Source organism: Gymnoscopelus braueri, assembly GCF_963280865.1.
Source record: "Gymnoscopelus braueri genome assembly, chromosome: 22".
Taxonomy (NCBI): Eukaryota; Metazoa; Chordata; class Actinopteri; order Myctophiformes; family Myctophidae; genus Gymnoscopelus; species Gymnoscopelus braueri.
The window spans coordinates 35,514,653-35,528,262 of record NC_137624.1 but is presented as its reverse complement, the minus strand read 5'-3'; positions in this window follow the sequence as shown (position 1 = coordinate 35,528,262).

The window sequence follows — 13,610 nt, the reverse complement described above, 5'->3', positions numbered from 1 at the left end:
AAGCGATGGATTCTAAAAACGAGTTAACTCGATCTAGGCAATCAATGTGTTAAGTACAGTACTTAAGTAAATGTACTTAGTTACTTTACACCACTGACGCCAGGCACCACACTCCCTCTGGTCCTCCGCCTTACAAACGGCGAGTTTGTAAGTTGATTTGTCAGACGGTTTGTCAGACGGTTCTGGAGACACGTGAAGGACAGTTACACTCACAAGAGATTTGCGTAATTTATAGTTAGATACACATGGGAAGCAGCTCGTTTTATGTTTACTTTGTTGCAGTGAAACTGTAGAGAATTTAGAAGGAAAACCCCTGCTGTCGTCTATTCACTCCTATGCCGAGCTCCTTGGTCCCAAATGGAACATTTGTTTTCAACATGGCTTTGCAACAAATTGAAACGGAAACCCACAAGACAAATCAATGTGCAAAGAACAGTGGAAAGCATGGGAATTCGCTAAATTGAAACTAAATTGAAGTTGCCCCGCTGAAGGCCAGTGGATAAATGGCAGTTGTATGCTTAGTGCCTGACTTTTTCAATATACAAATGCAGAGAGTTTTTTTTGTTTTGTTTTTTAAACCTAACATTGGTGCAGTTGAACTAAAAGCAAACAAGATATAACCGTAAATCACTGTAATACAAAGTAATGTTCTTCTGGTAATTTCAATCTAAAGTGTCAAAGGGTCAATTTTCACACTCACAGAGTTAAACTGAGGTTTTTGCTGTGTAAGCAGTGCAGTTTCACACAAAGTGGCAGACGTGGCATCGACAAAACGTCCGTGGCACGCGGGCACGCCGTACTTTGAAACCCCCTGCACTGTCATACAACACCATAGAACAATGTAAAGAAAGAAAATCATCCATAATTAATCCATTAAGACCGGGAACGCATCTGTGTCTTACTTTGGCTATTCAAAAATAGCAGATATACAAGCTCATAGCGCAACACTCGGTGCCGGGCTATGAGCTTGTAGACCTGCATTTTTTTGGAAAAAACTTGGAAAATGTGTGCAAAATCTTTGAATATAAAAGCGATTTTTTTTTACTCCGATCTGTGCTTCTGGAGGTCCCTGGAACAACATATTTTGAGATGGGGGTCCAGGCCAAATACATATAATTTTTGGGGTCCTTGACATGGAAAAGTTGGAGCACCACTAATATAGCAACATACTGTTAGGATTTAGAAAACATTTTTTTATATGTATTTGGCCGCGGACCCCCATCTCAAAAATGTTTTGTTCCAAGGACCCCCAGAAGCAAAGATTTGAGTTACAAATGTTTGCTTAAAAAAAATATGTATTCAAAGATTTGCAAAAAAAAATCAAGATAAAAATAAAAAAAGAACAGATCTACAAGCCGCGCTACGAGCTTGTAGATCTGCTATTTTTTAATAGCCAAAGACATCTAAAAAATGGCACCGATGCGTTCCTGGTCTTAAAGGGTTAATAGTGCCATAGCAAAAAATATAATGTGCCACATTGAAATGCGTGATGTTTGAAAACGTGTATCTAAATCGATATTACCGGAGGAGGAAGTGAATCATATACTGTGTGCTGCATATGAGATGTGAAGGAAAGCTGAGGCAGTCTTCTTCTTGAGGCGGTCGGTACTCAGCGGGGAATCAGGCCGCGGTTCACCGCACCGCTCTGTCGGTTTGAAAGTGGTGTGCGGATACTTGCCCTCAAACGTCTTTAACCCATTCAGACCGGGAACGCATCTGTGACATTTTTTGATTTCTTTGGCTTTTCAAAAAAGCCAAAAGAAAAATCTTGAACATTTTTGCAAATCTTTGAATTTATCATTTTTTATGTGAATATTTGTAACTAAAATCTTTGCTTCTGGGGATTCTACAAATGTCTTCTAAATCAGTTTTTTTTAAATCATTTATGTTGCTATAATATCAGTGGTATTCAAACTTCTTTCCTGTCAAGGACCACCCAAAATGATATGTATTTGGCCGCGGATCCCCATCTCAAAATATGTTGTTCCAGGGATCCCCCTGAAGCAAAGATTTGAGTTAAAAATGTTTGCTATACATTTTTTATATAAGATTTGCACAAATGTTCACCATTTTTCAAAAATAGCAGATCTACAAGCTCATAGCGCGGCACTCGGTGCTTTTTTAATAGCCAAAGTATAAAATAACGGTTAAAGTGGTTACACGGACGCGTTCCCGGTCTTAATGGGTTAAACTTGGTAATTTTATTCTGCACATGCACATTTAATTTTTTATAGACCCACCATTTCCTTCTGATCAATATCACAGACTCTGTGAATAGAAAAAGGCTGAATTAGTAAAGGGATTTCCCTAATAATAAATGATGCGGATGTTAGAGAAATTTATGTGACCGTGTTGGTCTTGACTAAGTGGGTGGGCTGTGATTAAGTGTTTAGCCTATGAAACCCTGTATAATTTGTTGACCCTGATGGTCCCCCGGGGGTCTGTACTTGGGCCCCTCCTTTTTTTTTTCCTCTACAAGAAAAAATAGCCAATCACAACGTGTCACGTTGCGGCACATTGTGGATCAACTATTTTTCGCTGAATATGTTCACCTATTTTGGCATGCACAGAATAGGCCTATATATATACTGTGTTGTACATCAAATAGCGAAAATAGAGGATCTACAAGCTCACAAGCTTGTATATCATGTGAGCTGGTAGATCTGCTATTTTCACCAAATGTTTGCCTATTGTTCATAATGGTTAGAAAACACAACATTTTCTTTGGGTGTGGTTGTGTGGTTTTAACACATCTGTGTCACTTTTTGATTTGAGCTAAAAAGCCTAATTTTACACTTTGGCTATTCAAAAATAGCAGATATACAAGCTCATAGCGCGGCACCGAGTGCCCGAGTGCCGCGCTACGAGCTTTTTATTTTTGAAAAATCGAGAAAATGTGTGCAAATTAATATATTTATATTCTTTTAAAGCGAACATTCTTAACTCAAATCTTTGCTTCTGGGGGGGTCCCTGGAACAACATATTTTGAGATGGGGGTCGGCGGCCAAATGCATATCATTGTGGGGGTCCTTGACATGAAAACGTTTGAGAACCACCAATATAGAAATATAGAAACCAACAATAATGTCAGAAAACTGTTGGGATTTGGAAGACATTATAGCTAAGAATCGCCCTCAAGTCTTAAAGGTATCATGACATTCACTTTTACACCACATTCAAAGTCTTTGTCCTGGTCCTTCAAAAGTGTACAAAAAGTTTTAAGTGAAAATTCCATTCCAGTGATCCATGGCAGGTGTTTTTCTCTCACATTTCTAAAGCCTTTTCAACTGCAATGAAAAAAGAAATCTTTGCCTGCGGGTGTCGCTGGTGAGGGATTTTGGCTGTCAATCATCGCCTCTGCTCCGCCCCCCCCCAAAGGAAAGGATAGGGGAGGGGAGGGGCGAGGAGGAGAGTGGGCGGGATTAATCGACTGTGACCTCACTGTCGAAGGGCCAAGCTCAGATTACTTTTCAGCCTAATTATTCAGAAAACCCCAGACCACAGAAAATCCACTGAATGTTCTAAGTTCAGTTTTTTTGGGTGTAATTGAGGTCATAAAACCCCAAATAAAACATTGAAAATAAAAAAAGTGAAAATGAATGTCATGATACCTTTAATGGGCTAAAGTGTTGTGTTGTCTTTGTCCTGAAACATAATGTTGTGATGTGAGGTATACAATGATGTCCCGAGGCGTCGGGTCTAATTGCTCTCAAAGTCCACTTCACAAACCAGATGGCTCCAAAGAGAGAGATTAGGACACACACACACACACACACACACACACACACACACACACACACACACTGTCACCGCTAGTATTTTTCCTCTAATTCACTGCGACACCTCTCTGACCCCTCATTTCCCACAAGCATTTGAATCAATATCGCGTAAGACAAATGCGTGTGACCTTGCCGTGACCTTTGCTAGTCCTTCACCCACGACATAACGCGTGGCCCATGGTGAGAGCGTGTGGGCAGGAGGGTGGGGGGGGGGGGGGGGGGTCAATAACAGTATGTTCTATATAAATATCAGCTTATAAGACTGCACTTTATGAATCACTACTGAGTAGGATAATTACCGGTCGATCAAGTGGTATAAGGAAGGAAATAAGAGGAGTGCCGTACAGCACTGGTATTCAACGTCAGGTCCGGGGACCCCCGGGTATCCAAATGGCAGTGGTGGTTTACTCAAGTACTGTACTTGAAGGAACATCATAATGAGTACTTTTACTTTTAGAACTTTTGATACCAATACTTTTGTACTTTTACTCAAGTCAATTTTGAATTCCGGACTTTTACTTGTTTTTCTACATTGCATGTATTTATACTTTTACTTAATTAAGGAAAACATTTGAGTACTTTTTCCACCTCTGCCAAATGGATGCTTATTGTGTTTATTAGGATCCCCATTAGCTGCTGCATAACAGCGGCTAATCTTCCCGGGGTTCACACAACATCAAAACATTACATTAACCCAGACACCCAGTCAATATTCTTTCATTCAGACAATTACGCTCCCTACTACTGAAACTCCATTTCCTCAGTTCCCATCAAAAAAATATAATTAGAGAATGAAACAAAATGAAAATAAAATGTTATCTGCCATCAGTAGCCTACCATTACATACCAAACAAAACAAAAACAACCGTGTGTGTGTGTGTGTGTGTGTGTGTGTGTGTGTGTGTGTGTGTGTGTGTGTGTGTGTGTGTGTGTGTGTGTGTGTGTGTGTGTGTGTGTGTGTGTGTGTGTGTGTGTGTGTGTGTGTGTGTGTGTGTGTGTGTGTGTGTGTGTGTGTGTGTGTCATATGCTGGTTGTGCTCTCAATATAACAAATTAAACGTACAAATTAAAAATAATACAAAATAGCTAATCCCATAATAGGCAAACTTTTGTCGAACTTACGCAAACAGTCGTGTAGTGGTTACTCTGAGGACCCCCTAGGGGTCCCCGACCCGCTGTTGAAGACCCCTGAACTATACAGTAGGTGGCCATGCAGTGACTTTGTCCATTTTCCTTCAACACCTCCTGCATGGAGAGCGTGACCCCAGATGATGACAACACCAATGGTTGTGATAATGTGGATTGTGGAAGTTAAATGGTGGATTTGTGGATAGGACTCTACATGAACAAACTTGTTATATCAACAAAACGCATCGCATGCTGTTTGTGTGACATGCTTGATGCAAAGGTTTTGAAAGTGAAACTGGCCAAAGTCACTGGCCACCTACTGTAGGTATACAGAATAGGGTTTGAATGGTTATTAGTATACCAGCAAACACACTGACATCAAACATGGCTGATAAACATAAACTCCCATACGCAGTATTGTAAAGTATGTTTGGATGGCAAATCAATATCAGACTGACACTTCCCCCCACATTCAAGCCAAGCGACCATCAGATCCTGACTCACAAAATGAAACGAAATCAGTAGACAACAAGAAGAGAAAATAAATGCAACACTGAAAACAAATAGTCTATTGAATAAAATGGCCTCGCTAAATAGGAAGCCTGACACACTGAGTGAACTGCTTGGGATGAGAAAATCAATTAAGTTTGGGCGCTCTGGGGTAGGGTGGCGGGGAGGGGGTCCAGTGGGTGTCTTGAGGAAGTATCCGCTGTTCCTTCCCGATAAGAACATTTCTCTTTTTGTATTCAGTTATGTTGAGGGGAGATTATCGTTTGGCAGGAGCCACAGTGCTCCTCACTCATTAAGTGGGTTGGTGCCAGTCGGTCCTTTATGCCGGTGCCAAGATTTTTTAGTGCATTGTTATAGCAGGTTGATCACTCCAACACGCTGGTAAGTCAGGCGCCGCTTTTTAGTCACGTCAGACTTTAATTGCCTGTTTTATTGGGGCTTATAGTTATTAACCTTCGGCCTCCTGTGGCGACAGAGTGTGTTGTTTTTCTTCTCTTCGTCACATTTAGTCGTGTTGGGTTTTGCGTGGCTTTGCCTCTGCGGATCAAGGCAACGGAGTGCACAGATTAACCCTTTAAGAGCGGGAACGCATCTGTGTCATGTTTAGATTTCTTTGGGCTATTCAAAAATAGCAGATCTACAAGCTCATAGAGTGCCGCGCTATGAGCTTGTAGGTCTGCTATTTTTGAAAAATCGTGAAAATCTGTGCAAATCTTTGATTATATATATATATATATATATATATATATATATATATATATATATTTTTTTTTTTTAAGCGAACATTTGTAACTGAAATCTTTGCTTCTGGGGGGTTCCTGGGACAACATATTTTGAGATGGGGGTCCGCGGCCAAATACATATCATTTTGGGGGTCCTTGACATGAAAACGTTTGAGAACCACTGATTATAGCAACATAGGTTTTTTTTTTCCTTTTAGGATTTAGAAGACATTTGTAGAATCCCCAGAAGCAAATATTTGAGTTACAAATGTTTGCTTTAAAAATATATATATATTCAAAGATTTTCATGATTTTTCAGAAATAGCAGATCTACAAGCTCATGTATCGCTTGTATATCTGCTATTTTTGAATAGCCAAAGAAATCTAAACATGACACAGATGCGTTCCCGGTCTTAATGGGTTAAGAGCGAGGCATCTGTGTTATCCCCCTAAAAGACATGGGTCATTACAGGGACATCTCAGCTGGAGTTAGCCGTGCATTGTTCCCCGACTAAATGATTTGTGGGATTTAGGGAAATTTATGCTGGCGGTGTTTTGAACATCGCTGCCAAATAAGCAGGCAATTTGTGCTTCAAAACGGTAAAAACATGGCTTACTGATATTTCCCTGTAAATAATGTCATTATAATCTGATTAAATATAGCCTGGCATGGCTATATCTCTGTATGGAACGTGCATAGCCATGCCAGGAACGTGCCTGGCATGGCTATATCTCTGCATGGAACGTGCATTTCCAAGGGGAGGATTAAAAAAACAATGCCTCTGGTGCAAAACCCGCCCCATATTTGCATACTGGTCCCTGATTTGTCCCTCACATTTTCGGAGGGAAGATCACATCAAACAGCAGTGGTTCAGGGGTAGAGTGGCCGGGTAGAGTGAACTGTAAAACCGCAAGGTTCCCAGTTCGATCCCGGGCTGGGGCGCTCCCCTAGAGTTAGTGTCGAAGTGTCCTTGAGCAAGACGCTGAACCCCTAATTGCTCCTGATGAGCAGGTTGGTGCCTTGCATGGTTTCCTCCGCCATCGGTGTGTGAATGGGTGTGTGAATGGGTGAATGGCACAATCAATGTAAAGCGCTTTGGATAAAAGCGCTATATAAATGCACCATTTACCATTTACATCCAATCACAACTGAGCGGTGCCAGACCAAATCTGCCGAGGGCAATTGTTTTTTTTTGCAATGGCAGATTCGTCTGGTTTCCAGGCTAGATTAAAAGGACCAGGTCTGCATGTTTAGTTCATGGCCACAATAGATGGTATGCTTGACGTTACTGCTGCCGACCATCTTCCATAATATAAGCATAATTGTGGTTTGTTTGATTCGTCATTGGATTCCATTAACACATACAGTGCCAAGATCGCATCGATGCGTTCTTTCAAATCCATCGCTTGAGTGCCAGGATTCCAAAGAACGCATTGATGCGTTCTTTTGAATTTTCATTGTTTAATCTGTGATCGCACAGCTGTGTTTATTTCTCATCAACACTTTCGTTTTCCACTTACGTCACACTCTTCCGGAGCCGGATGTAAAAAAAAAAAATCATTTCCGGGTCACGTTGTTTTTCTCCGGTGATTTTCGGCCAGAATAAGGAAAAACAAGTTTTTTACAGCTCAACTTCTATTTTCTTTGGTCCAGGTGACTAACAGTCATCGTCGTAGTGTATCACATCGTTTTCAGGCCGATCAGCGGGCCGGGAATTGTCGAAAACGTCACATCCTTTGAATGACCGGATATGATGTGGGCCTGTTTGGGAGGGGGCGAGCGAGGTGATCAATGTTTGGATGTGCTGATCTCTACTGGTGGAACAATCGTAGGTGCTTGACAACACAATCAGAGAATGTATTTGAATGAAAAATTACAAAACAAAAAAATTAAAAAACACGCAAATTGCTGGCACAGGGGTGAGTACATTATGAATAAACTCTGGCAGTCAATGTGTTAACTTCAATACAGTATGAAAATCAACTTGCAGAGACTTGGGAATTTGCTTGAGATGGGTGTAGAGTAGACAGTGTGTACTTTATTTATTTGCCTAGGGCTTGGCGAAGGCACAAATAATTTCCTAATGTATTCCAAGCAAAACAGAGAACGATATTAACAACAAACGAAGAATGTGATGAAAAATGATCTATTGATATATTCGCAAAATGAATAGATTAACCTCCGACCCCCATGGGGGGCGTACTGTACTGTTCCCGGCGTATCCCTTGAACAGGGGGTTAGTTGAATGGGTTTTTCCAGTAATGACACGACTGCCACCTCCCCGAGTCACACGGAAAATGAAAAGGCCTGTCACGTGTAATTGGTGTGCGCGGCGTCGCGCTGACCCACGGGGACCCAGAGTAAATATAACCTGACAGTGTGGAAAAAGAAAGGGAGAGAGAGGGAAAAAAAAGTCTCTTTTGATCCCTTATTCATCTCTTCCCTCTTGTCACTGATAAGGCTGGCGGGGTAGGGAACGATAGACGGATGATTTTCCCTAAGGAGAGGCGAGAGGATAGAGAGAGAGGGAGAGAGAGAGACTGCACTGCTGTGTCACTAGACATACTTGGTAGTGAAAAAAAAGAGAGAGACACACAGAGAGAAGGGTGTGTGTGTGTGTGTGGGGGAGTAAAATGGAAGAATAATGTAAAAGAGAAAAAAAAATCATTAAACACGCATCCCATCCTCTGGGGAGAGACTAAGGGAGGGGGAGGGAGCAGGCTAAAGCCTTGATTTTACTTTGTTGTATACGACAGTGTCTCGCGCCGATAATATAGCCGATCTACAAGGCCACAACGCGTCGCACCGCGACGTGTTGTGGCCTTGTAGATCGGCTGTATTATCGGAGCGATAATATTATAGCTGATCTACCCCCAAAATGATATGTATTTGGCCGCGGACCCCCATCTGAAAATGGTTTGTGCCAGGGACCCCCAAAAGAGAAGATATGTGTTGAAAAAAATATATATATATAAAAAAAAGTTACAAACACTTTCAAGATTTTTCTAAAATAGTACAAAATAGCTAGAGTGCCCTAGCTTGTCTGATATCTGGCATAGAGGGGCGGGTTTAACATCTCCGGAGAGAGAATATGCGTGGGATCCCATTGGTTCACCGATCCGTCCGCCACCCCCGCCCCGCTCCGCATAACATTTGGAGCGACGCCCACTGCGCTCTGGTTGGTTGAGGATGACTATGCCCGGAACACCGACTCGCTGGTCCAGGCTTTTATTTTTTTAGCGAAACTAAAAAATAAAAGCCTGGAGATCGAGGCTACAAAATAGCAGGTGTAGAAACTCGATTCAATATTGTTACACCTGATAGAGCAACGCGGTGCTCATAGCGATACCAGTTTTCAGGACACGTGTGTGGTTTTACTTACAGTAATACGTTGCCACAGGGGCAATAGATTGTGTATACGACTCCTTTTGTGGTACGCGTAATGATACTTTTAATGGGAATGGTTTTGCCTGAGTGAGGATGCTTAAAACCTGGTGCTTTTTTATGGTTACTGTTACACTGAGCACAAGAACCACATTTGTAGTTTTCCCTGTGGGAGTCAATGTGCACGGAGACACTGCTTTACCTCATTAAGACCTGAGGCCGATTCTACGAAATGTCTTCTAAATCCTAACTGTTTTAAAAAAAAAAACTACAGTATGTTGCTACATCAGTGGTGCTCAAACTTTTTCATGTCAAGGACCCCCAAAATTATATGTATTTGGCCGCCGACCCCCATCTCAAAATATGTTGTTCCAGGGACCCCCAGAAGCAAAGATTTGAGTAAAAAAATGTTCGCTTTAAAACAATATATTCAAAGATTTGCACACATTTTCACGATTTTTCAAAAATAGCAGATATACAAGCTCATAGCGCGGCACTCGGTGCCGCGCTATGAGCTTGTATATCTGCTATTTTTGAATAGCCAAAGTGTAAAATAATGCTTTTTAGCTCAAATCAAAAAGTGACACAGATGCGTTCCAGGTCTTAATGGGTTAAATGGGGGGATATCTTGAATGGACCAGAGAGTCCCTCAGATTTCTGCCCTCGCCTGAACACAACTCTAGGGGGGGTCAATAAAAACATTACACAGCTGTGGTTGATCCGTTTGTAAGATGTGCCAATGTCTGTGTAGGATAGGGTTTGATCGATTCGGCAGTTGGGGAATACTTGGTGATAAATAGGAGGATCGTAATTGTTATTTTTACGGACAGCTGTAAAGAGATCAGCTTTATTAATTAATTATAAAAAATATATATATATGTATATATATATATTTCCCCCAAAAAATCACACATTTTCACGAGTTGAAAACAAACAGAAATTCCCTAAATTAGAAAACAAATGTTTAAGAAGTATATAGTGAAAATAGCAGATCTGCAAGTTGCGAGCTTGCCAGATCTGCTATTTTCACTAGTTTGGGTCCCTTCTTTTGGGTGTTGAGCTAAAAAGTTTGGGAACCACTGGGCTATGAGGGCAGATTGGAGTACACGGTCTAGTTGTTAATCACTGACAGATCCAGATTGCTCTTCCAGGAGTCAGGGAGTTCTAATAGCACGCTTGAGAGGAGCGAGGACAACGCCCGACTGTAATGAAGCTACAGTATCAACAATATTCACAACAGTAAATCGGTTAAAAAACAACTTGAACCCAAGCACCCCCTTTACTGGGGGGTGGGGGGGGACATTCGCCAGAAATAGCTACGAACTCACTAATGCAGGGGTCTTCAACCTTTTCAGGCCAGGGACCCCCAAACTGATGGGGAGATGGAGCAGGGACCCCCTACCTCGTAGGGTAGAGGGGGCTACCACGTATATTTATGTATACAATTGTGTTTTATATTGCCTGCTCCTATACGCACCTGCCCCAGTAGGTGTGCAAAATAAGAAATCTCTACAAAATATGTATAAACATACCATGTTATTGTCTCCGCCAGGCCGTAAGGCATGGCGAGAGAGTATGTTTTACCCCCTGTCCGTCCGTCCGTGTGTGTGTCCGTGTGTCTGTCCGTCCGTCCGTCCGTCTGTCACCAGCTAATCTCTGGCACCGTTGGCCCGGTCGCTGCGAAACTGTGCACACACACTCCCTGGATGCCAATTCAGAACATTTGCCCCAAATTTTTCACATGGGCCTGTTATAGCGCCACCAGGAGGCCGATTTGTGCAAAACCAATTTCTTTATATTACTCCTACAGATTTTATCCAAAGGTCATGCAAATCGGTATACAGTATCTCTATAGTCATGTGATCAACACGGATGTGTCCGATTTCCCATATTCCATCCTCATTGGCTAAGGCTGGCTTCCAAAGTTTGCAGGATTGCTCCGTTTTCAACTAAATGCCTCAAATTATGCACTCAGCTTGCGATTTCCGTGAAATTTTACACGCACATTCCCACTAGGCTGAGGAAGAAATGCCACCCCTTTCACATTGGCCTGTTATAGTGCCACCAGCAGGTCTAATTTAGCTAAACACATTTTTGGAACAAAATGCCTCAAATCATGAATGCAGTGTCCGATTGTCGTGAAAGGCCTAAGAAGAAACGGGCACCCTTTTCACAATGGCCTATTATAGCGCCACCAGGAGGCCACAATAACCTACCTGACCTGGCGGAGACCTGTGCTCCGAGGAGCACTTTTTCTAGTTGTGCATTGTGCCTCCATTTATCTGTTTGCTATGGATTCATGTTATGTTTAAAGACAATTTACATTTTGGGGTGAAAAAATATTATTATTATTTTTTTTTCAAACAAAAATATTGTTTAATCAAACAACAATTTCGCGGACCCCCTGCAGTACCTCCACGGACCCCCTAAGGGTTGCGGACCCCCTGTTGAAGACCTCTGCACTAATTCGTCACAACGCGACACGTTGTGAGCTTGTAGATCTGCTAGTTCTGGCGAAGAGATTTGGTGTAGCAGGAAACTAAAGCAAACCACACTGCAGATGGCAGTGGTGGGAAAAGTACTCAAATGTAGAAGTACTCTGTTACAAGGAAACTTGAGTACAACTTGAGTAAAAGTACAAAAGTGTTGGTATAAAAAATTACTTAAAGTACCAAAAGTAAACAACGCGTCGCGATGCGACACGTTGTGAGCTTGTAGATCGGCTATTTTCAAATAGCCTAGGTATAAAATAGGGCTAAAGTGGTTAATGTATGTTTTATAATATAATTATTTATATCTGCAAAGTAACTAGCAACTAATGTTTTCAAATAATTGTACTGGAGTAAAAAGTACAATATTTGCCTCTGAGTTAGTGGATTAGAAGTAAAAGTATAGACAATTGGAAATACTCCAGTAAATGTACTTAGTTACTTTACACCACTGGCAGATAGCACTAGATTCGGCACAAACATGGGTGGGAAAATGCATCCTACTATACTGCCTCCAAAATGTGGAGTGCCCTACCGACAGACATTATAAACGTCTCCATTCCCCATGCATCCACATTTAAAACTGACCTAAAAAACATGGCTATCCCCAAAATATAATTGGACTCTCCAGAGAGTCAAATAACACACTCCCTCAGCGAGCTCCATGGAAGAAGCCCCGTGGGAGTGCCCCCCCCCACACCCTAACATGGAGTCAAGTGCACAAGTTAGTTGAAAGCTGTATCACTTCCTTAACCCTTTACGACCGGCAAAGCATCTGTCATTTTAGATTTTAACCACTTTAACCATTATCTTATACTTTGGCTATTAAAAAAAAATAGCAGATCTACAAGCTCATAGCGAGCTTGTAGATCTGCAAAGAATAATAAAAATCCAGATTTTTTTCATTATACCATGTATTTTTAAAGCGAACATTTGTAACTCAAATCTTTGCTTCTGGGGATTCTACAAATGTACAACAAAAAAAAGATATGTATTTGTGATATGTATATCTCAGAAGCAAAGATTTGAGTTAAAAATGTTTGCTTTAAAATGGCACCTCTTTTATCTTTTGTTAAAGTTATGTGATCGGTGCATTTTTATGCCTTTGAATGTGCGGAATGATTTGACATAAGTACGGCCGAAAATAGCCCCTCGGGGAAAGTTCAATTTACAAACGAAATTCAAACATCCATTAGTTATTTAACAGCTAAATTAGCTACAGTAATAGCCAACAATTGACTGAAATATTCATGCAAGTTTGGTAACATTTTAATGACTTGAATGCGAGATCGAAAAAAGAAAGCCTAGGAAAATGGTCTGTTTGTACAAAAGCCCTTTTTTTCACTCTACTTATGTGACAATTTACCCTGTCATGTGTTGACTAGGGTTCATGACATTTACTCCAAACACGTTCTTTGTAAATGGCTTTGGATGAGCAGCTGTTAATGACTAAATTGTATAATTGCAGATTGTAAAATATGCTAAAATATGGATATGCTTCTTTCCCCTCCAACCACTTCCATGGACATGTATTCTTTATGATCTTTGAAAGTTTTATCAACACCCTTTTTCTTTTTACAAATAGACATGCCAGAAGG